This window comes from Ursus arctos, unplaced genomic scaffold, assembly GCF_023065955.2.
Source record: "Ursus arctos isolate Adak ecotype North America unplaced genomic scaffold, UrsArc2.0 scaffold_6, whole genome shotgun sequence".
Lineage (NCBI taxonomy): Eukaryota > Metazoa > Chordata > Mammalia > Carnivora > Ursidae > Ursus > Ursus arctos.
This window is the reverse complement of record NW_026623078.1, coordinates 785,008-807,446: the sequence shown is the minus strand read 5'-3', so window position 1 is coordinate 807,446 and position 22,439 is coordinate 785,008. Positions and strand designations below refer to the sequence as shown.

Here is a 22,439-nt window from a genome sequence, read left to right as displayed (position 1 = left end):
GAGACACACCAAAATACAAACTCTTAACAATAGAGAACAAATGGATGCTTACCAGAGAGGAGGTGGATAGAGGGATGAGTGAAATAGATGAAGCGGATTAAGAGGACACTTTTCTGGATGACCACTGAGTAATATATAGAATTACTGAATCACTCTCTTGTACACCTGAAACGAATGTAACACTGTATGTTAGCTCTACTGGAATTAAAATAAATTTTTTAAAAAGATTTTTCTTTCAGGAACCTCTTTGAAAAAGCTTTTCCTCTGCAATGTGCATAAGCCCTACTTGGGAGGATTCACTCTACAATAATTATTCATTCTATGCCTCGAATTCAGATTTCACTGAGTTCTTACTGTGGATCCCAGCCCACGGGAGCCATGGTCCTTTTCTGTCCAGGCTCAGCACCTATGCCTTCAAGATTGGAAGTAGAGACACATGTCACTTCACAGTCCAGAAAGCTATTATTGTTTCTGTTTCAGTGTGAGAGAGTCACAGACTTTGGGACAGGTTTCAGAGCAGGTTTATTATGGATCCTGGATCTCTACTTCAATGTTCATTACCTGGATCCATTTGGCTAATAGGTTCCCTGTGGATGGACTTGCTTCCAAGCACATACATGGAGGATGCAAAGGTGGGTGGGCTTGGTGCGGGACAGGAAGAAGACCAAAAACAGACAAGGGTCCGACCCCTCCCCTGATCCAGGAACTGCTACAGGAGAGGGTATGGGAGGTAGAATCCATGCGAAACTCCAAGGTCACCAGCTGAACACAGGAGACATAGGTCAAGGGATCCGGAGATGCAGGGGTTGAAGGCTGCTCTGAGCTACCTCTGGGAGGAAGGGAGGGAAGGAATGGGGAGACACTGCCTGCCCCTGGCCTATGCCAGCTGCCCACCGCTCCGACACGCATCCGTCTACACAGCTGACACACAGCCTGGGCTCAGGATGGGCTGGCTCGGGTCCCTCAATCCTCAGTGGGACAGCTGGCCCCAGGGCTCAGAGACAGGCTGAGGGAGATGAGAGGGAAAGCTGCCCCACCCAGGTCATCCCCTCCTTGAGCAGACAGCCCTTCAGAACTGCTAAAAAAAAAAACAAAAAAAACAAAAACAAAAACCCACTAACGGCGTTGAAAGACATGCCATGGATGAACTAAGGCATAGAGATATGTAAAATAACATCCACTTTTAAGTTCAGAGCTGTCATCTCAGGAAGTGGGGAGAGCTTCCCTGAAGAAGACTGAGGGGAGGGCAGGCCATGCTGAAAAGGGAGACATGGCTCTCCTGATTGGGGACCTGCAGCCCCCTTCCAGGGCAGGACATCATCCTCGCATCACACGAGATCCATGGAAGTGTTCCATCAGGGCCAGATATTTGTCTCGAGAAGGCTACCCTGGCATCGGACTGCACAGGGCACCAGGGACGAGGGCCAGATGGAGGACGGACAATACCCCGGAGGCCATGGGGCAAGAGCAGAGGCGCACGACCTTGAAGATGATGATGAAAAGCAGGAGGTGGCAGCATGGAGCCGGCCCGAAAGTGCCATGGGAGCAGTGCCCACAGCTACACTGACTGGGGGCCTTCTGTGCCAGGAGTGGCTGACTTCAGTGGGCTCCAGACTAGTCCTGACCACAAGTCTAGGAAGTGTGCACCACCCCCGGCCTCCTCTCCCCTTGCAGCTGCTAGGAATCACGGTCACAGACCCTGGTCAGCTTTCGTGGAAACCAAGCAGTGGCTCCCCCGCGTGCTGCACCTCTGGTGGTGGTCCAGTGCGACCCTCGTGCCTGGCCAGACACTGATGTCTACCTGTCTCCACACAAATCCACAGACAGGAGGGTGTCCCTGAATTCCACAGCACCTGATGAAACAGATCCACGGAACCCAACACCCAGTGGGTCACTCGGGACCTCACCTATGAGGTCATGGAGCTCACCATACCCTATTTCCGTCACTTCCCACAGAAAGCCTGGTTCTGATCCCCCACAATACCATACATCCTGGTTGCTGACCTGGGGTCATGCCATGAACCCACATGGCACCTTTCTTTTAGAGAAGCCTATGCCTACACCTCCTAGAAAATATTTCTAATGAAGTACAAGCCCATCAGGACTACGGTGTGAACGGTAGCACACAGCCTGCATGGTAGTAGTCAGTAATTCTAACAAGGGTTAACCCCACCCCCCGTCTCACAAAACCTTCCTCCGTCCCCACGGAACTCATGGTCTGCCCTCAGAAAACCCTCCAGGAAACAAACCTTTCATCTGAATGCTCTCTTCACCTTCTGCTACAAATCTTGTCCAACCACAATGATATGAAACTAGAAATCAGTCTCAAGAAAAAAATGGGACAGTCAAAAACAGGTGGAGATTGGGGGGCCTGGGTGGCTCAGTCATTAACGATCTGCCTTCAGCTCAGGTCGTGATCCCAGGAGCCTGGGATCTAGCCCCGAATCAGGCTCCTTGCTCAGTGGGAAGCCCGCTTCTCCCTCTCCCACCCCCCTGCTTGCGTTCCCTCTCTCGCGGTCTCACTCTCTGCCAGATACTTAAATAATCTTAAAAAAATATGTGGAGATTTAACAACATGCTACTGAACAACCAACAGTCAAAGAAGAAATCAAAAAAATTTTTAGAAATACCTTGACACTGATGAAAAAGACAACCTACAAAAACTTATGGGATGCAGCAAAAGTAGCTCTACGGGGGGGACGTTCATAGAAATTCAAGTCTTCATCAATCCATGAGAATGCTCTCCAATAAACAGCCTGATTTCTGTGGTAAAGAAGTAGAAAAAAAAAACAGCAAACAAAGCCCCAAATTAGTAGAAATAAGGAAATAACAAAAAGGAATGCATAAATAAATCCAACAGAGACTAAAAACACACACACACACACACACAAAAACACACACACACAATGAAAATGAGAGCTGCCTTTTTTGGAAAGATAAACAAAACTGACAAACTTAGCTAGACTCACCAAGAAAGACAGAGGACTCGAATGCAATCAGGAAAGAAAGATAATGGATTCCTGTCTCATATCAAAATCAAAAGAACTCTTCAACCTTGGACACAACAACTTCTTGCAAGCCACGTCTCTAAAGGCAAAGGAAATAAAAGCAAAAATGAACTATTGGCACTTCATCAAGATAAAAAGTTTCTGCACGGCAAAGCAAACGATCAACAAAACAAAAAGGCAACCTATGGAATCGAAGAAGATATCTGCAAATGATATTACAGATAAAGGGCTGGTATCCAAGATCTATAAAGAACTCCTCAAACTCGACACCCAAAAAATGGGCAGAAGACACAAAGAGATACTTGTCCAGAGAAGACATACAAATGGCCAACAGACACATGAAAAAATGCTCCACATCACTTGCCATCAGGCAAATACAAATCAAAACTACAATGAGATACCACCTTACACCAGTTAGAATGGTTAAAATTAACAAGGCAGGGGGCACCTGGGTGGCACAGCGGTTAAGCGTCTGCCTTCGGCTCAGGGCGTGATCCCGGCATTATGGGATGGAGCCCCACATCAGGCTCCTCCGCTATGAGCCTGCTTCTTCCTCTCCCACTCCCCCTGCTTGTGTTCCCTCTCTCGCTGGCTGTCTCTATCTCTGTGGAATAAATAAATAAAATCTTGAGAAGAAATTAACAAGACAGGAAATAAAAAAAAGTCAGAGAGGATGTGGAGAAAGGGGAGCCCTCTAACACTACTCGTGAGAATTCAAGCTGGTACAGCCACTTTTGAAAACAATATGGAGATTCCTCAAGACGTTGAACACAGAGCTATCCTACGACCCACCAATTGCACTACTGGGTATTTACCCCATAGACACAGAGTAATGAAAAGAAGGGGCACCTGTATCCCAATGTTCATAGCAGCAATGTCCCTAATAGCCAAACTGTGGAAGGAGCCAAGATGTCCTTCAGCAGATGAATGGACAAAGAAGATGTGGTTCATCTATACAATGGAATATTACTCAGTCATCAGAAAGGATGAATACCCACCATTTGCACCAACGTGGATGGACCAGGAGGGGATTATGCTAAGTGAAATTAAGTCAAGCAGAGAAAGACAATTATCATATGGCTTCACTCCTATGTGGAATGGAAGGAATAGCATGGAGGACATTAGGAGAAGGAAGGGAAAAGTGAAGGTGGGGAATGAGAGGGGGAGATGAACCATGAGAGACTATTGACACTGGGAAACAAACTGAAGGTTGCAGAAAGGGAGGGGTAGGGGAATGGGTTATCCTGGTGATGGGTATTAAGGAGGGCACGTGTCATAATGAGCACTAGGTGTTATATGCAAACAATGAATCCTGGAACACTACATCAAAAACAAATGAAGTACTGTAGGGTGACTAACATAATTTTAAAAAAAGAGAAAGATATGAAATCCATACAGGAAAACGGTCACTATTTGCAAATGACATGAAATCCCAAAAGATTCCACAAAAAAAAAAAAAACAAAAAACTGTTAGAATAAACAAATTCAAGAAAGCTGCAGGATATAAAGTCAATATACAGAGACCTGTTGTCTTTATTTTTTTTCAGATTTTATTTATTTATTTATTTGACAGGAAGAGAAAAAGCACGAGCCGGGGGAGTGTCAGAAAGACGGAGAAGCAGACCCTCGCTAAGCGGGGAGCCCAACACGGGGCTCGATCCCAGAACTCTGACCTGAGCAGAAGGCAGACGCTTCACCTATGGAGCCACCCAGATGACCCAACTTCTTGCATTTCTGTATACTGATGACACACTTTCGCAAAGAGAAATTAAAAAAGCAATGCCATTTACAATTGCATCAAAAAAAAAAAAATCTAGGAATAAAAGTAACCAACAATGAGAAAGACATAGTACACTCAACACATGGCAGAAAAGAAATGAAAAACATGTGTGTCGAGGGGGGCAGAATGTATGGGTCAAAGATTTGGAAGGCAACACAAACAAATGGAAGCATACGCCATGCTCCTTAACTGGAAGAGTTAATTATGTGAACATGTCCATCGTACCCAAAGCAATCGACAGATGTGATGAAATCCCCATCTGAATTCCAGTGGCATTATTCGAGGAAATAGAAAACAGTCCTCAAACTTGTATGGAATCACAAAAGACCCCAAATACCCAAAGCAACCTGGAGAAAGAAAGGTGCAGTCAACACACTCCTGGATTTCAAGCTAGATTACAAAGCTGTTGTCATCAAAACAGGATGGTGCTGGCAGAAACACAGACACCAGGTCAGTGGAACAGAACAGAAAGCTCAGAAACTTACCCACACGTAGATGACCCTAACTTACGACACAGCAGCAGAAGATATGCCATGAGGGAAGGACTGTCTCTTCAGTGAGCGGTAACAGGCAAACTGGACACTAAATGCAGAAGAATATAACTGGGTCACTTTCTTACACCACACACAAAATTTTTAATGGGTGAATGATTTGAACATAAGACCCGAATCCATAAACCTCCAAGAAGACACAGGTACTAAGTCTCTCGACATTGGTTTTGGCAAAGAGTCTTCAGATCGGACACCAAATGCAAAGGCAACAAAAGCAAAAATAAACAAGTGGAACAACATCAAACTGAAATCTTCCACACGGCAAAAGAAACCATCAAAAACTTAGAAGGCCACTGACCCAATAAGAAAAAAATATCTGCGAATCATATGTGTGAGAAGAGGCTAATATCCAAAATGCACACAACACTCATACAAATCAAAACAAAAAAAACTGTATAAAAAATGGGGTGAATATGTGAATAGATACTGTCCAAAGATGGCACACAGGTGCCAACAGACAGAAAAAGTTGTTCGACATCACTAATCATCGTCAGGGAAACATCAGTCAAACCCACAATCGGCTATCCCCTCACAACTGTTGGAACAGCAGTTGTCCCAGAGACAGACACCAGGTGGGGTCAAGGGTGTGCAGACGAGGAGACACTGTGCGCTGTTGGTGGGAATGGAAATTGGTGCAGCCACTGTGACAAACGGTATGGAGGTTCCTGAAAAAATAAATACAACTACCACATGACCCAGTAATGGCTCTACTGAGTATTGATTTGGAGAACACAAAAATACTGCCTCAAAAAGACAGATGCACTCCCACGTTCACTGCAGCATTATTCAATAACCAGACATGGAAACACAGACCTTGGGGGCCTTATGCCAAGTAACTCAGACACAGAAAGACAAATACCAGATGCTCTCATGTACATTCCACGTGGAATAAACAAATACTGAACGCACAGATACTGAGAGCAGATTGGTAGGTGCCAGATTCGGGGATGGGGTGGTAGAAACGGGTGAAGGTGGTCCAAGTCTCAATGTTTGAGTGAGAAAATCCGACAGTCATGAAATGTTCTGTCCAGCATGGAGACTAAAACTAACCCCGCAGCATGGGGTATAGGTTTCCCTGCTCTTTGAAAGTACAGGGCTTCTGAGAAACCTTGCACAGCAGAAATGGTGTAAAGAAGGAATGACCATTCATTTACACGGAAAAATTGGACAGTGTGCTCAGACTCCAAGATTCCTTCTCTTTGGCTTTTCTTAGGCCTCAGGACACAAGTTTCTAACGGAGGCCCAGCATAAATGAAGATAAAGCACAGCAGAGGCTCACAGACACAATTCAAAGTGCTGGTGGCTGGATGCGGAGAGCGGTTCCCAGCGGAAGGAGCTGGTTGGGGTGCACGCCGCCTCTGTCGTGCTTCGCCCCAAAACAGATGCTGAACGCGATTCTCACTGTTCACCTTTTTTCATAAGAGGGAAATCCTCTTTAGGTCTCTTCCTCTCACTGAAGCTGGGTAATAACGTAGTTCTTTCAAGAAAGCCAAGTGTCTTACTGTGAACGTTTAAAAGCTGGGGGATACTTGTACTTGAGCATTGCTGAGGGAGGAGATGTGAAAGGTTCTCCCAGACACAAACCTCAGCAGATCCACCGGGAAAGGCACCTTCCTCAGCATGCGGAACACGGACTACCTCCTTACCCCAGAAACCCTCTCCTTCCCCTCGATCAGGACAACCCACAACAGCTGGGAGTTACCCCAATTCCTCCGTTCTCCTGCTCCTAATATCTAACTCATCAGCAAATCCTGTGAGCTCCATCTTCAAAATGGACCCAGAATAGGTCTAGCCACTCCATCCAAGGCCACCTGTCTGGTCCACAGTGCCTGAGTTCCTGGAAAAGCTTCGTCATTGACCTGCCTTGCCATCTTCAACCCTCTGTCATCTGTTCTCAACGCTGTAGCCACGATGGCCTAGTGAAACAGGGTCTCATGGGGTTATAGCCCTGGAATGGCTTTCTGTCGCCCTCTGTCACCTCCCCGAGGTCATGTCCTAAGCTGTCCCCTGTGGCCACAGGGCCTTCTTGCTGCTCCTGGACATATCTGGAATTCTCCTGCCCCAGAGCCTTTGCACATGCTTTCCCTTCTGTTTCGAATGCTCTTGATGTGTTCTCACTCGCCTTCTGAGAAGTCTGAATTGGAGTGACAGGGACAGAAGGTGAGGCTGTGTGTGTTGGGTGAGGCTGGTGGCCCAGAAAAAGGTTTTCTGCCAGCTCTCCACCTGTGCCTCACTTGTCCTCAGCCAGGAACTTGCACACAGCCCTCACCTGTCACAACTCTCACACAGGAGACCCACAGCCACCCCTGGAGCCCACCCTGCCCACACCCTGCTGCAGAATGCATTCAGCTCTCCTCTGGGACCCCTGTCAGCTTTACCCAGACCTGGAACTCCCCCGTCTCCTGCAAAGCTCCCGGATTCCCCCTCTTCTTGCAAAATCACACTGGCGCAAGGCTTTCATGAGAAACCTATAATGCTAACTAATGAAAGGTTCACACCTACTTTCCCCTTCTGTTGCCTTTCTCTCCTTCTGTCCTACCTGTGCAAACTGTAACATATCAGTGGAACATGAACATGCTCTGAGATCTGAATCTTTCATTGCAGCTTTCTGAGGACTCCTTATGTGATAAGAAACTAGTGTATCTTACAACAGGGTGTTTTACAACTATCATCTATAGAACAGTACAGCCCAAATCACTACAATTTTACCTCACTCTTCATGAAGCAGAACACTTTTTCCTTTCTTCTTTTACTTAAATTCCAGTTAGTTCACATGCCATGGAATATTCGCTTCAGGGGTAGGATTTAGTGATTCCTCACCTGCATACAGTACCCAGTGCTCATCACAAGCGCCCTCCTTAATACCCCTCACCCATTTAACTCTTCCCCCCACGCCCCTGTCCTGCAGCAACACTCAGTTTGTTCTCCAAGGTTGAGTCTATTTCCTTGTTTGCCTTTCTCATCACCCCTCAACTCTGTTCATCTGTTTTCTTTCTGAAATTCCACAAGCGTGAGAGCATAGGATATTTGTCTTTCCTCACTAATTTTGCTTAGCTTAATACGCTCTAGATCCATCCACATCCTTGCAAATGGTAAGATTTCATTCTTTTTGAAGCTGGGTCATATTCATATATATATATATATATATATATATATATATATATATATATATATATATATATACACACACACACACACACACACACACACACACACATATATACACGTATCCCACATCTGCTTTATCCATTCATCAGTGCATGGACTTTGGGATTCTCTCCATAGTTTGGCTACTGTGGACATTGTTGCTATAAACATCATGGTGCATGTACCCCCTTCGAATGTGCATTTTTGTATCTTTTGGGTAAGCACCTAGGAGAGCAATTGCTGGATCATGTGGTTGTTCAATGTTTAACTTTTTGAGGAACCCCCACACTGTTTCCCAGACTGTCTGCACCACTCTGCATTCCCACCAACAGGATGGGAGGGTTCCCCTTTAAGCAGAACATTATCTGCTGGCAATTTCATAAGAGGAAACAAAACCTCTGCGAGATGCACCCAGGGTCAGGCAAGCAGTTGCAGAATTCACCCCAAGGCTCCTGACGCCAAGCCCCTTGAAGCCACCAGCATGCCACTATCCAAAAGAATTCCCAGACTCTCCTTCTGACTCCACCACCAAAGAAACTACAGACAGAATATGGCACCTCAAAATATCGAGATAATAGTAAAACTAGAAAGTCAAGCTCAACTTTTAAACAGGAACAGGCCCATTTGGATAATTTTGAATTTTCCCTCCACCCTAATTTTAACTCTTCTGATGAATAAACTAATCAATGATGAAACATCACCTTTGTCAAATGACATCATCCAAGTCTGTATCAGATGAAAAAAAGCCATCTAACTCTAGATGCTGGCCACTCAACCATATCTTAGGCCCAATTGAATAAACACTGTTAGATGAAGGAACAAATTAGATGTTACAAACAGGCACAGAGTGAATCTCACCTTCCCTTTCTAATAAAAGAGGGTTCCTAGGAAACAGATAGTCAAAATACATTTGTAAGCAATAAATGGACAGAGAAATTGTGATCCCCTGCAAAGTTCTACCTGCAGGGAAACTAAGTAATTCTTGCACCAAACCCAGAATGCTGACAGCTACTTCAATTTTACTTTGTGGCTCAACTAGAGAAAAGAGAAAAGCCCAGGAGGTTTTGGGATAATGAGAGGTTTTACCTCCAGTCCTGACATAGATAGGACATTATGCCAAAATAGCTGTGTTTTCTCTGAACACTGGCGTCCTGTGACAAGCTGCCTCCCTGACTCAGATGCTGACGTTCAAAACCTCGGGTCTCATGGAGCCAGAGCAGAGAAGTGCTGTCAGCTGGGGAGAAGAAGGCACCTCTGACCTAAAGCCTGCACACCTGCTTCGGTTTCTGGACGAAGGGGCAACACATACTTGTTGTTTAGCACTAATTATCTTCATTCTCAATAGACCAATGACCTTGCCTTTTCTGGAAAGCAGACTTACTCTTCTAAAGAAACCCTCAATTCGTCTATTCCCAATGCAACTAGAGTGGGGTCTGGTTTACGCCCGCCTCCAGGCCCCCACCTGGAGGATTCTCCTGCATGATTCTAACAGCCAATTACCACTAACTCGGGGGCACACGGGGCATAATGCTGAAGTTGGGGGATGGCTCTGGGGCTTGCTACTGCCACACCTGTGCCTGGGGGACCAGGGCACACCCTGCTGAACTCGGGGTACTGCTCAAGATGCATCACCTGCACTGTGTCAGAGAACCGGGGGACACCCCACTGAAGGTGGGGATTCTGTGAGGTCCTTACCCGCACTCTTCCCGGGGAACAGGGGAAACCCTGAAATTCTGCAACCCATCCCACAAAAGCTCAGGTGAGTGGGCGCCCTGGGGTTCACGGGTATGGGGAATAAGGCCAGTTGAGGACATGGGGCGGAAGAGACTTTAAAGGGAAAAAGAAAACTCACCTGAGTCCCCACAATGAACCCTCTCCACGTGCCCTTCCAGAACCCTGCCTCCCACCTGGGGCGCACCCTACCCCCCCGACCCCCACCCCGGGGCATGCTGCTCACTCACCAGCCCGGACCTCCGCAGGGCAACTCTCTCTCTCCCAGTGCCCCTTCTTCTGCCCCAGGTCTGCAACCCGCTGCAACTCTGGGACCGCCCACAGAGACGTAGCTCCACCCCCAAGCGGTGATTGGTCGGGGAGGGTGGTGCCCTAGCCCCTTGGATGCCGGGCAACCCGCCCTCAAGCCCCTGGAACCCTGAAAGTGCAGGGGGTCCAAGAGGCGCCTCCTCTACTCAACACCCAGCACAGGCATGGGTGGGGTCGTGGGCCGGGCTCCCCCCACACACCTGGCCCCTTCCAGGGACCCCTCTAGCTGCAGACCACCCTCAGCGTCCTGCCCCTTCCCTTTCTGCACCAGCCCTCCCTGCTGGGGTGTGCCTGGTTCTGGGCAAGGTCAGTGGCTCTCAGACCCTCCAAGGCTTGGGCTTTAGGACATGCAATGATTTCATGCATTTTCAGTATGTACATGTCAGTATGACTTTAATCTTATGGGAGCCAAAGAGGTTCTTTATTTTTTCTTATCTTCATGTTGGCATTTTGGGTTATTGTTTTCTTCTCGAAACAGATGTACAACATGTGCTTGGGGCAGAAATAGGGCCCATGCTTTGAGGTTTTGCCCAGTCATTTTGAGCCGGGTAAAATGTTAAAGGATAGCTTCCCTGGGAGCCCAGGATCAGGGCCCACAGATGATATAAGATAAACATTACTTTTATCATTATAATTGCTCCTAAATGGAGGAATTTGAGACAAAAGCACCTTTCACAAGAGTACCAAGAAATCAAAATGATGCCCACAGAAGGCTACCTGCTCCATGGTCAGCACAGGTAACAGAAGTGTTCACAGTCTCTGGACTCCTGCCCTTCTCCTGCCCAAATCTCTGAAGCACACAGACCACTTAAAATCAGAATTGTAGAACTGCTAGACACCTTAGACATGTCTGGCACCATTCCCTTGGACTGCAGAAGAAAACACAGTAGCTCGTTGTCACAAACTAATTTCAACATGAAGTGCCCCCTGGATGCACTAAGTTCTTTCTCTGCAAATGTTGACTAATGTAAGTCACAGTCATACCAGTTAAACACTACGATGGCTGGGAAGTCATCGTCGGTAAGGGAATATTTTAGCCGTGTTTATAAGCATTGGCTCACTTTGTAGAAGAGGCTGAGCTGAGTGTTTTTAAATACTATTTCAGGTACAAGAGAGGAGTTAAGATGGCGGAGGAGTAGGGGACCCCGTTTTCACAGGTCCCCTGAGTCGAGCTGGATAGGTACCAGACCAGCCTAAACAACCACGGAATCAGCCTGAGACGCAGGAAGATACATCTGGATCTCTACAAATGAACATCTCCAGCGCTGAGTATTGAGAGGTACGAAGCGGGGAGCCGTGAAACCGGGCACAGATATCGGAAGATAAACGGAAGGGGGAGGGAGCCGCCGCGTTCGGGCGCCGGGAAGCGGCAGCCACCTGCGGGGGGGGGGGGGGGGAGCGGGCGGACTCACAGAGGGCACCCGCGAGAGAGCGGACTGACACCGGTGAGCCGGGAGCGCGCGCCACCAGGCATCTCGCGGAACCCGGGAATCCCGTGTGCTCACAGGATCCAGACTGAGACCGGGAGCTCCCGGAGCGCATGCGGGGCAGCTGGCAGCTGGCAGGCCACCTGCACGGGGGAGCGGGCGGACTCACGGTCGGCACCCGCGAAACAGCAGACTGAGACCCTGAACCGGGTGCGCGCGCCACCAGGCTTCTCACGGAATTCCTGAATCCCGGTGTGCTCACGGGATCCAGACTGAGACCAGGAGCTTCTGGAGCGCGCGCAGGGCGGCTGGCGGTTGGCGGGCCACCTGCACGGGGGAGCGGGCGGACTCACGGTCGGCACCCACGAAACAGCAGACTGAGACCCTGAACCGGGTGCGCGCGCCACCAGGCTTCTCACGGAACTCCGGAATCCTGGTGTGCTCACGGGATCCAGACTGAGACCGGGAGATCCGGGAGCGCGCGGGGGGCGGCTGGCGGCTGGCGGCATTAGAAACACAAAGGACAGAGACGCGCCTGCCCTGGAAGTGAGGGCAGGGACGCCGGGTGTGGGGCGCACAGCCCGGGACGCTACAGGGTTGAGCAGCACCAACAGTAACGGAGTTAAAGTGGCCAGAACATCGGTGGAGAATGGGCCGCAATCCCTCTGTTCTGTGACAATTCAGCCTCTGCTGCTCTGACTCTCAGAAGAGGCACAGCAGACCGCCAGAGAAAGCCGCCAGGGAACAAAAGCCTGGAAATACCGGCTCACAGCGTGCCCACCGCCATCCCCCCTCGCAGGGGACACGGAAACTCTACCCAAACAGGGTTGCCTGAGTATGGGCCTGGCAAAATACAAACTCTTAACAATAGAGAACAAACGGATGGTTACCAGAGAGGAGGAGGTGCATAGAGGGATGAGTGAAATAGATGAAGCGGATTAAGAGGACACTTTTCTGGATGACCACTGAGTAATATATAGAATTACTGAATCACTCTCTTGTACACCTGAAACGAATGTAACACTGTATGTTAGCTCTACTGGAATTAAAATAAATTTTTTAAAAAGATTTTTCTTTCAGGAACCTCTTTGAAAAAGCTTTTCCTCTGCAATGTGCATAAGCCCTACTTGGGAGGATTCACTCTACAATAATTATTCATTCTATGCCTCGAATTCAGATTTCACTGAGTTCTTACTGTGGATCCCAGCCCACGGGAGCCATGGTCCTTTTCTGTCCAGGCTCAGCACCTATGCCTTCAAGATTGGAAGTAGAGACACATGTCACTTCACAGTCCAGAAAGCTATTATTGTTTCTGTTTCAGTGTGAGAGAGTCACAGACTTTGGGACAGGTTTCAGAGCAGGTTTATTATGGATCCTGGATCTCTACTTCAATGTTCATTACCTGGATCCATTTGGCTAATAGGTTCCCTGTGGATGGACTTGCTTCCAAGCACATACATGGAAGATGCAAAGGTGAGTGGGCTTGGTGCGGGACAGGAAGAAGACCAAAATCAGACAAGGGTCCGACCCCTCCCCTGATCCAGGAACTGCTACAGGAGAGGGTATGGGAGGTAGAATCCATGCGAAACTCCAAGGTCACCAGCTGAACACAGGAGACATAGGTCAAGGGATCCGGAGATGCAGGGGTTGAAGGCTGCTCTGAGCTACCTCTGGGAGGAAGGGAGGGAAGGAATGGGGAGACACTGCCTGCCCCTGGCCTATGCCAGCTGCCCACCGCTCCGACACGCATCCGTCTACACAGCTGACACACAGCCTGGGCTCAGGATGGGCTGGCTCGGGTCCCTCAATCCTCAGTGGGACAGCTGGCCCCAGGGCTCAGAGACAGGCTGAGGGAGATGAGAGGGAAAGCTGCCCCACCCAGGTCATCCCCTCCTTGAGCAGACAGCCCTTCAGAACTGCTAAAAAAAAAAAAAACAAAAACAAAAACAAAAACCCACTAACGGCGTTGGAAGACATGCCATGGATGAACTAAGGCATAGAGATATGTAAAATAACATCCACTTTTAAGTTCAGAGCTGTCATCTCAGGAAGTGGGGAGAGCTTCCCTGAAGAAGACTGAGGGGAGGGCAGGCCATGCTGAAAAGGGAGACATGGCTCTCCTGATTGGGGACCTGCAGCCCCCTTCCAGGGCAGGACATCATCCTCGCATCACACGAGATCCATGGAAGTGTTCCATCAGGGCCAGATATTTGTCTCGAGAAGGCTACCCTGGCATCGGACTGCACAGGGCACCAGGGACGAGGGCCAGATGGAGGACGGACAATACCCCGGAGGCCATGGGGCAAGAGCAGAGGCGCACGACCTTGAAGATGATGATGAAAAGCAGGAGGTGGCAGCATGGAGCCGGCCCGAAAGTGCCATGGGAGCAGTGCCCACAGCTACACTGACTGGGGGCCTTCTGTGCCAGGAGTGGCTGACTTCAGTGGGCTCCAGACTAGTCCTGACCACAAGTCTAGGAAGTGTGCACCACCCCCGGCCTCCTCTCCCCTTGCAGCTGCTAGGAATCACGGTCACAGACCCTGGTCAGCTTTCGTGGAAACCAAGCAGTGGCTCCCCCGCGTGCTGCACCTCTGGTGGTGGTCCAGTGCGACCCTCGTGCCTGGCCAGACACTGATGTCTACCTGTCTCCACACAAATCCACAGACAGGAGGGTGTCCCTGAATTCCACAGCACCTGATGAAACAGATCCACGGAACCCAACACCCAGTGGGTCACTCGGGACCTCACCTATGAGGTCATGGAGCTCACCATACCCTATTTCCGTCACTTCCCACAGAAAGCCTGGTTCTGATCCCCCACAATACCATACATCCTGGTTGCTGACCTGGGGTCATGCCATGAACCCACATGGCACCTTTCTTTTAGAGAAGCCTATGCCTACACCTCCTAGAAAATATTTCTAATGAAGTACAAGCCCATCAGGACTACGGTGTGAACGGTAGCACACAGCCTGCATGGTAGTAGTCAGTAATTCTAACAAGGGTTAACCCCACCCCCCGTCTCACAAAACCTTCCTCCGTCCCCACGGAACTCATGGTCTGCCCTCAGAAAACCCTCCAGGAAACAAACCTTTCATCTGAATGCTCTCTTCACCTTCTGCTACAAATCTTGTCCAACCACAATGATATGAAACTAGAAATCAGTCTCAAGAAAAAAATGGGACAGTCAAAAACAGGTGGAGATTGGGGGGCCTGGGTGGCTCAGTCATTAACGATCTGCCTTCAGCTCAGGTCGTGATCCCAGGAGCCTGGGATCTAGCCCCGAATCAGGCTCCTTGCTCAGTGGGAAGCCCGCTTCTCCCTCTCCCACCCCCCTGCTTGCGTTCCCTCTCTCGCGGTCTCACTCTCTGCCAGATACTTAAATAATCTTAAAAAAATATGTGGAGATTTAACAACATGCTACTGAACAACCAACAGTCAAAGAAGAAATCAAAAAAATTTTTAGAAATACCTTGACACTGATGAAAAAGACAACCTACAAAAACTTATGGGATGCAGCAAAAGTAGCTCTACGGGGGGGACGTTCATAGAAATTCAAGTCTTCATCAATCCATGAGAATGCTCTCCAATAAACAGCCTGATTTCTGTGGTAAAGAAGTAGAAAAAAAAAAACAGCAAACAAAGCCCCAAATTAGTAGAAATAAGGAAATAACAAAAAGGAATGCATAAATAAATCCAACAGAGACTAAAAACACACACACACACACACACAAAAACACACACACACAATGAAAATGAGAGCTGCCTTTTTTGGAAAGATAAACAAAACTGACAAACTTAGCTAGACTCACCAAGAAAGACAGAGGACTCGAATGCAATCAGGAAAGAAAGATAATGGATTCCTGTCTCATATCAAAATCAAAAGAACTCTTCAACCTTGGACACAACAACTTCTTGCAAGCCACGTCTCTAAAGGCAAAGGAAATAAAAGCAAAAATGAACTATTGGCACTTCATCAAGATAAAAAGTTTCTGCACGGCAAAGCAAACGATCAACAAAACAAAAAGGCAACCTATGGAATCGAAGAAGATATCTGCAAATGATATTACAGATAAAGGGCTGGTATCCAAGATCTATAAAGAACTCCTCAAACTCGACACCCAAAAAATGGGCAGAAGACACAAAGAGATACTTGTCCAGAGAAGACATACAAATGGCCAACAGACACATGAAAAAATGCTCCACATCACTTGCCATCAGGCAAATACAAATCAAAACTACAATGAGATACCACCTTACACCAGTTAGAATGGTTAAAATTAACAAGGCAGGGGGCACCTGGGTGGCACAGCGGTTAAGCGTCTGCCTTCGGCTCAGGGCGTGATCCCGGCATTATGGGATGGAGCCCCACATCAGGCTCCTCCGCTATGAGCCTGCTTCTTCCTCTCCCACTCCCCCTGCTTGTGTTCCCTCTCTCGCTGGCTGTCTCTATCTCTGTGGAATAAATAAATAAAATCTTGAGAAGAAATTAACAAGACAGGAAATAAAAAAAAGTCAGAGAGGATGTGGAGAAAGGGGAGCCCTCTAACACTACTCGTGAGAATTCAAGCTGGTACAGCCACTTTTGAAAACAATATGGAGATTCCTCAAGACGTTGAACACAGAGCTATCCTACGACCCACCAATTGCACTACTGGGTATTTACCCCATAGACACAGAGTAATGAAAAGAAGGGGCACCTGTATCCCAATGTTCATAGCAGCAATGTCCCTAATAGCCAAACTGTGGAAGGAGCCAAGATGTCCTTCAGCAGATGAATGGACAAAGAAGATGTGGTTCATCTATACAATGGAATATTACTCAGTCATCAGAAAGGATGAATACCCACCATTTGCACCAACGTGGATGGACCAGGAGGGGATTATGCTAAGTGAAATTAAGTCAAGCAGAGAAAGACAATTATCATATGGCTTCACTCCTATGTGGAATGGAAGGAATAGCATGGAGGACATTAGGAGAAGGAAGGGAAAAGTGAAGGTGGGGAATGAGAGGGGGAGATGAACCATGAGAGACTATTGACACTGGGAAACAAACTGAAGGTTGCAGAAAGGGAGGGGTAGGGGAATGGGTTATCCTGGTGATGGGTATTAAGGAGGGCACGTGTCATAATGAGCACTAGGTGTTATATGCAAACAATGAATCCTGGAACACTACATCAAAAACAAATGAAGTACTGTAGGGTGACTAACATAATTTTAAAAAAAGAGAAAGATATGAAATCCATACAGGAAAACGGTCACTATTTGCAAATGACATGAAATCCCAAAGGATTCCACCAAAAAAAAAAAAAAAAACCTGTTAGAATAAACAAATTCAAGAAAGCTGCAGGACATAAAGTCAATATACAGAGACCTGTTGTCTTTATTTTTTTTCAGATTTTATTTATTTATTTGACAGGAAGAGAAAAAGCACGAGCCGGGGGAGTGTCAGAAAGACGGAGATGCAGACCCTCGCTAAGCGGGGAGCCCAACACGGGGCTCGATCCCAGAACCCTGACCTGAGCAGAAGGCAGACGCTTCACCTATGGAGCCACCCAGATGACCCAACTTCTTGCATTTCTGTATACTGATGACACACTTTCGCAAAGAGAAATTAAAAAAGCAATGCCATTTACAATTGCATCAAAAAAAAAAAATCTAGGAATAAAAGTAACCAACAATGAGAAAGACATAGTACACTCAACACATGGCAGAAAAGAAATGAAAAACATGTGTGTCGAGGGGGGGCAGAATGTATGGGTCAAAGATTTGGAAGGCAACACAAACAAATGGAAGCATATGCCATGCTCCTTAACTGGAAGAGTTAATTATGTGAACATGTCCATCGTACCCAAAGCAATCGGAAACCGGGGATGTACTGTATGGTGACTAACATAATATAATAAAAAATCATTAAAAAAAATTCTCTGATAGCTTTTCAACATTTTTCAACAGTCATTTTAAAATTTTGAACAAATCTGCCTCTTGTTATTACTCTTGGAAGAGATGATCCTATAGGACTTTTCTTCCTTTGATATGAAGAATATTTCATAATATTATAAACTATTATCAAATCTAAAAATTAAATTTTTATAAGTACATGTATACTTGTGTTTAAGATGGAAATAGGAAAGTATAGCCATCATTAGTTATGTAAATAACTCCTGTCTATACATATAGATGTATGGATATAAAGATATCTTACAATTTTTAAAATAAGGTATCATGGACTTGCTTTGTTATTTTTATGATTGTTGAATACATGCCTCACTGTACCCTCACAAGTCAGTTATTTATATGCGCACACTGAAACTGACTCACCCAAGATCACACAGCTAGATTACTTACTAAACTGGGTTGCAATAAAGCAACATTTAGGCCGTGTGATAGATCATTTTTTTGTATGTAAATTTACTCCTTAGACATGATCTTTTGTTTTGTGATTAAACTTCCAAAGGGCATTTTTGACATTCACATTACCTTATTTCAAGTGGAAATTAATTTCCCCTTGACAAGTGTTGTGAGTTTCAAAATATCCCTGTGCACATGTTTGCTGAGAAGGTTATTTATATTACAAATGTTTGCGTCAAAGATATCTAAGCTTTTATTATGCACACATATCTTTATATACATAGTACTCATTATAAGTTTATGAGATTAGTGTTCTGTAGTGACTTTTGGAAACTAGTCTACCGCTTTATGATTATGCTGTGTGTTTCACATCCTATTTAAATGTTATTTTGGCCTTTAATTTTTAACCTTGTAAGTTTCATTACCGTGTTATACAATTTCATCTGAATAACCACGCCAAAAAAAAAAAAAAATTAGAGCTCTTCAGCTCTAAATTCATGTGACTGAAAGTAGCTCTCCTCGTCTTTGTTATTATGATCAGCACATTGAAACTCGAGGCAAAGTTGTTGATGGGCAGAGATCCTGAGGGCGGGAACTGCAGGCAGCTCTGTGGCTGGAGGAAAGCATCTGAATGCAGGCCCTGGCACTTCTGCAGAGCAAGTTTCTTCATTCCAAATGTGTGGAATAGACCAAAAACCCGAAGCATCTGGCAGGATATGTGGCAGCTGGAAAATCCCCTAACCACATATTTTAAAGCCCATAAGATGCTTGTGGTTTAACACGTATATGTCGTTATTCTAACATTCACTAAAATAAAATGCAATTACACATTACTGAATACTATTGATTTTCTCTTATATCAGGATAATTTCGGCTGTCTTAATTCCCTCAGATAATATCTTAGAACTCACTTGTGTGCTAAATGGTAACCCAGAGATTAATTTACATTTTTCTTTTTAGTGAAGATATAAATGAATTAAAACTTTAGAAAAAATAACCCAAGGCCCTCAAGTACTGATTATCCCCCTTGCTTTAACCTGAATTCTCCTTTTATTAAGAAAGATTCACTATTCAAGGAACATTTTATCTTCATTCATAAAATGGAGTCTTTCATTTCTGGGGACTCATGACAAATGAACAAATGAAGGGACAGATGAAGACTCATTAAGGGACTTGTTTGAATTTAAATGGGGAAAAGATTTCCAATAGGTAAATTAAATATGCAGATATATGTGCATATATGTATATGCATATACTTGCCTGTGGTTTTCTTCAGTAAGTTAATTTATAGCTTTTTTTTTTTTTTTTTTTTTACTTTAAGGAATAGGAAATGGGTGTTTATATGAATGGGGCTTAATCTTTGCAGCAGTTCCAGGATGTCTCCATTGCTTTTCACTTAAGAAAACATATCCAGCCTTTGCCTGCCTAAATCAGGATATTTCCATTAGAAGAAGGAGGAGGAGGGGAAGAAGAAGGAGGAGAACCACCTCGCCAGGTCCAGTGTGATGCCTTGTTTTACATTAAATGTTATAGAAATCTTTACAAATGTGTGCAGCTGTTTCCCTTCAGTCAATGATAGTATTTATTCGGAGACCTCCTGCAATTTCATGGCCGATGACTCCTGTTGCCATAAACCATTCAGAGGGAAAGGAAAACCCAATGAGTAATCACTGTGCACTGAAAATGTCATTGTAAAAGTAAGGTGGCAGAGACAAGGCCTCTAGAGTTGAACTCTGAAAACCCAAACCAACTCTAATCAATCTGTTAGATTTTGTTACTCAAACTTGGGAGCATTTTTATGCCACTTGAGCCATTTAATATTATTTTAAATTGAATGCCTTTACTTTAACATGAAATACTAATTAACCATTGTTAACTCCATAAGATATTTTTTTTATCCCCTTTCCCTTCCATTGGCTATATAACAGTGATTATAGTCAGTTCTGTAAAATGCCTTGTTTTCTTCATTTTTATTAGGAAAACTAAATTAATAAACTTGAAACTTTTCATTAAAAGAAGTTCTTAAAAATTTAGTATCTTAATGTTCAAAATAAGTAACTAAAGGGTAGCATAAGAAAATTTTTAAAAAAGGGATAATCCTTGATATATAATGTGTGTGCATACATACACAAAGATGATAGATAGATAGATGATAGATAGTCATAACATTATTAAAGCAACATTTTCTACCCTGGGATATATTTTCAAAAGAAAATAGAAACATATGCACCTAATTTTATTTATATGGTAATTTTTCACTTTTTTATATTAGGTGAAAAGGTAATAGGTTTTTTTTTTGTAGAGTTTTTTCAAAAGAAATAGTTAAGGGGCACCTGGGTGGCTCAGTTGGTTAAGCATCTGCTTTAAGCTCAGGTCATGATCCTGGAGTCCCAGGATCGAGCCCTGCATCAGTCTCTCTGCTCATCAGGGAGTCTGCTTCACCCTCTCCCACTCCCGCTGCTCATGTTCTCTCTTTCTCTCTCTCTCACTCTCTCTCAAATAAATAAAATCTTTTAAAAAAATAAAAATAAAGTAAAAAAAATAGTTAAAACCCATGTTAAGAAATCCCCTTTCTTTTAATATGAAAGTGAGTTTTTATTTTATTCTATTTTAATTCAATATAGTTAACATACAGTGTTATATTAGTTTCAGGTATACAATATAGTGATTCAACAATTCCATACATTACTCAGTGCTCATTGTGATAAATGTACTCTTAATCCTTGTCACCTATTTCACCCATCCCCCCACCCAACTCCCTTCTGATAACCATCAGTTTGTTCCCTGTAGTTAAGAGTCTGTTTTTGGTTAGTTACTTTTTTCCTTTGTTTTGTTTCTTAAATTCCACATATGGGTGAAATCATATGGTATGTGTCTTTCTCTGTCTGACTTATTGCACTTAGCGTTATACTCTCTAGATCCATTCATGTTGCAAATGGCAAGATTTCATTCTTTTCTATGGCTGAGTAATATTCCATTGTATATATATCCCACTTCTTTATCTATTCATCTAGTGTTGGACACTTTAGGATATTTGGCTATTGTAAATAATGCTGCAATAAACATAGGGGTACATATATCTAGCTGAATTGGTGGTTTTGTATTACTGCATCATATGGTAGTTCTATTTTTAATTTTTTGAGTAACCTCCCATGTCTTCTGCCCATTTTTAATTGGATTATTTGTTTTTTTGGTGTTGAGTTGTATCAGTTCTGTATATATTTTGGATACTAGCCCTTTGTTGATTATGTCATTTGTAAATACCTTCTCCCAGTCATTAGATTGTCTTTTAGTTTTGTTGGTCATTTCCTTTGCATTTCATTTTGATGTAGTTCCAATAGTTTATTTTTGCTTTTATTTCCCTTGCCTTAGGAGAAATATCTAGAAAATGTTGCTATGGCCAGTGTTAGAGAAATCACTGCTTGTGCTTTCTTCTAGAATTTTTATGTTTCAGGTTTCACATTTAGGTCTTTAACCCATTTTGAGTTTATTTTTGTGTACCAAGTAAAAAAGTGGTCCAGTTTCATTCTTTTGCATAGAGATTTCCCAACATCATTTGTTGAAGAGACTCTCTTTTACCCTTTGCATATTCTTGCCTCCTTTGTCAAAGATTAATTGACCATATAATTACAGGTTTATTTCTGGGCTCTCTATTCTGTTCCATTGATCTATGTGTTTATTTTTATGCTGATACCATACTGTTTTGACTACTACAATTTTGTAGTATAACTTGAAATCTGGGATTGTGATACTTCCTCTTTGTTTTTCTTTTTCATGATTGCTTTGGCTATTCAGGGTCTTTTGTGGTTCCATACAAATTTTAGGTTGGTTTGTTCTACTTCTGTAAAAAATGCTGTTGGTATTTTTATAGGGTTTGCATTTAATGTGTAGATTTCTTTGGGTAGTATGGACATTTAAACAATATTTGTCCTTCCAATTCATGAACATGGAATATCTTTCCGTTTGTGTTGTCTTTGATATCTTTTATCAATGTTTTCTAGTTTTCAGAGTATAGACTTTCATCACTTTGGTTAAGTTTATTCCTAGATATATTTTTTAAAGATTTACTTATTTATTTGCCAGAGAGAGAGCACAAACAAGGGGGAGGAGCAGAAGTAGAGGGAGAAGTAGGCTCCT

General features: G+C 44.6%; 1 long non-coding RNA gene across 3 annotated transcripts in view; it reads right to left on the bottom strand.

The window, feature by feature from the left end:
- LOC130542932 (uncharacterized) overlaps positions 1-130 on the bottom strand; it is a 46,898-nt gene extending 46,768 nt beyond the window's left edge. For all 3 annotated transcript variants that reach the window (XR_008957855.1, XR_008957854.1, XR_008957856.1), the window contains exon 1: positions 53-130. This is a non-coding gene — a long non-coding RNA (uncharacterized LOC130542932). The remainder of the gene's footprint in view (positions 1-52) is intronic.
- Positions 131-22,439: the final 22,309 nt, after the last annotated feature.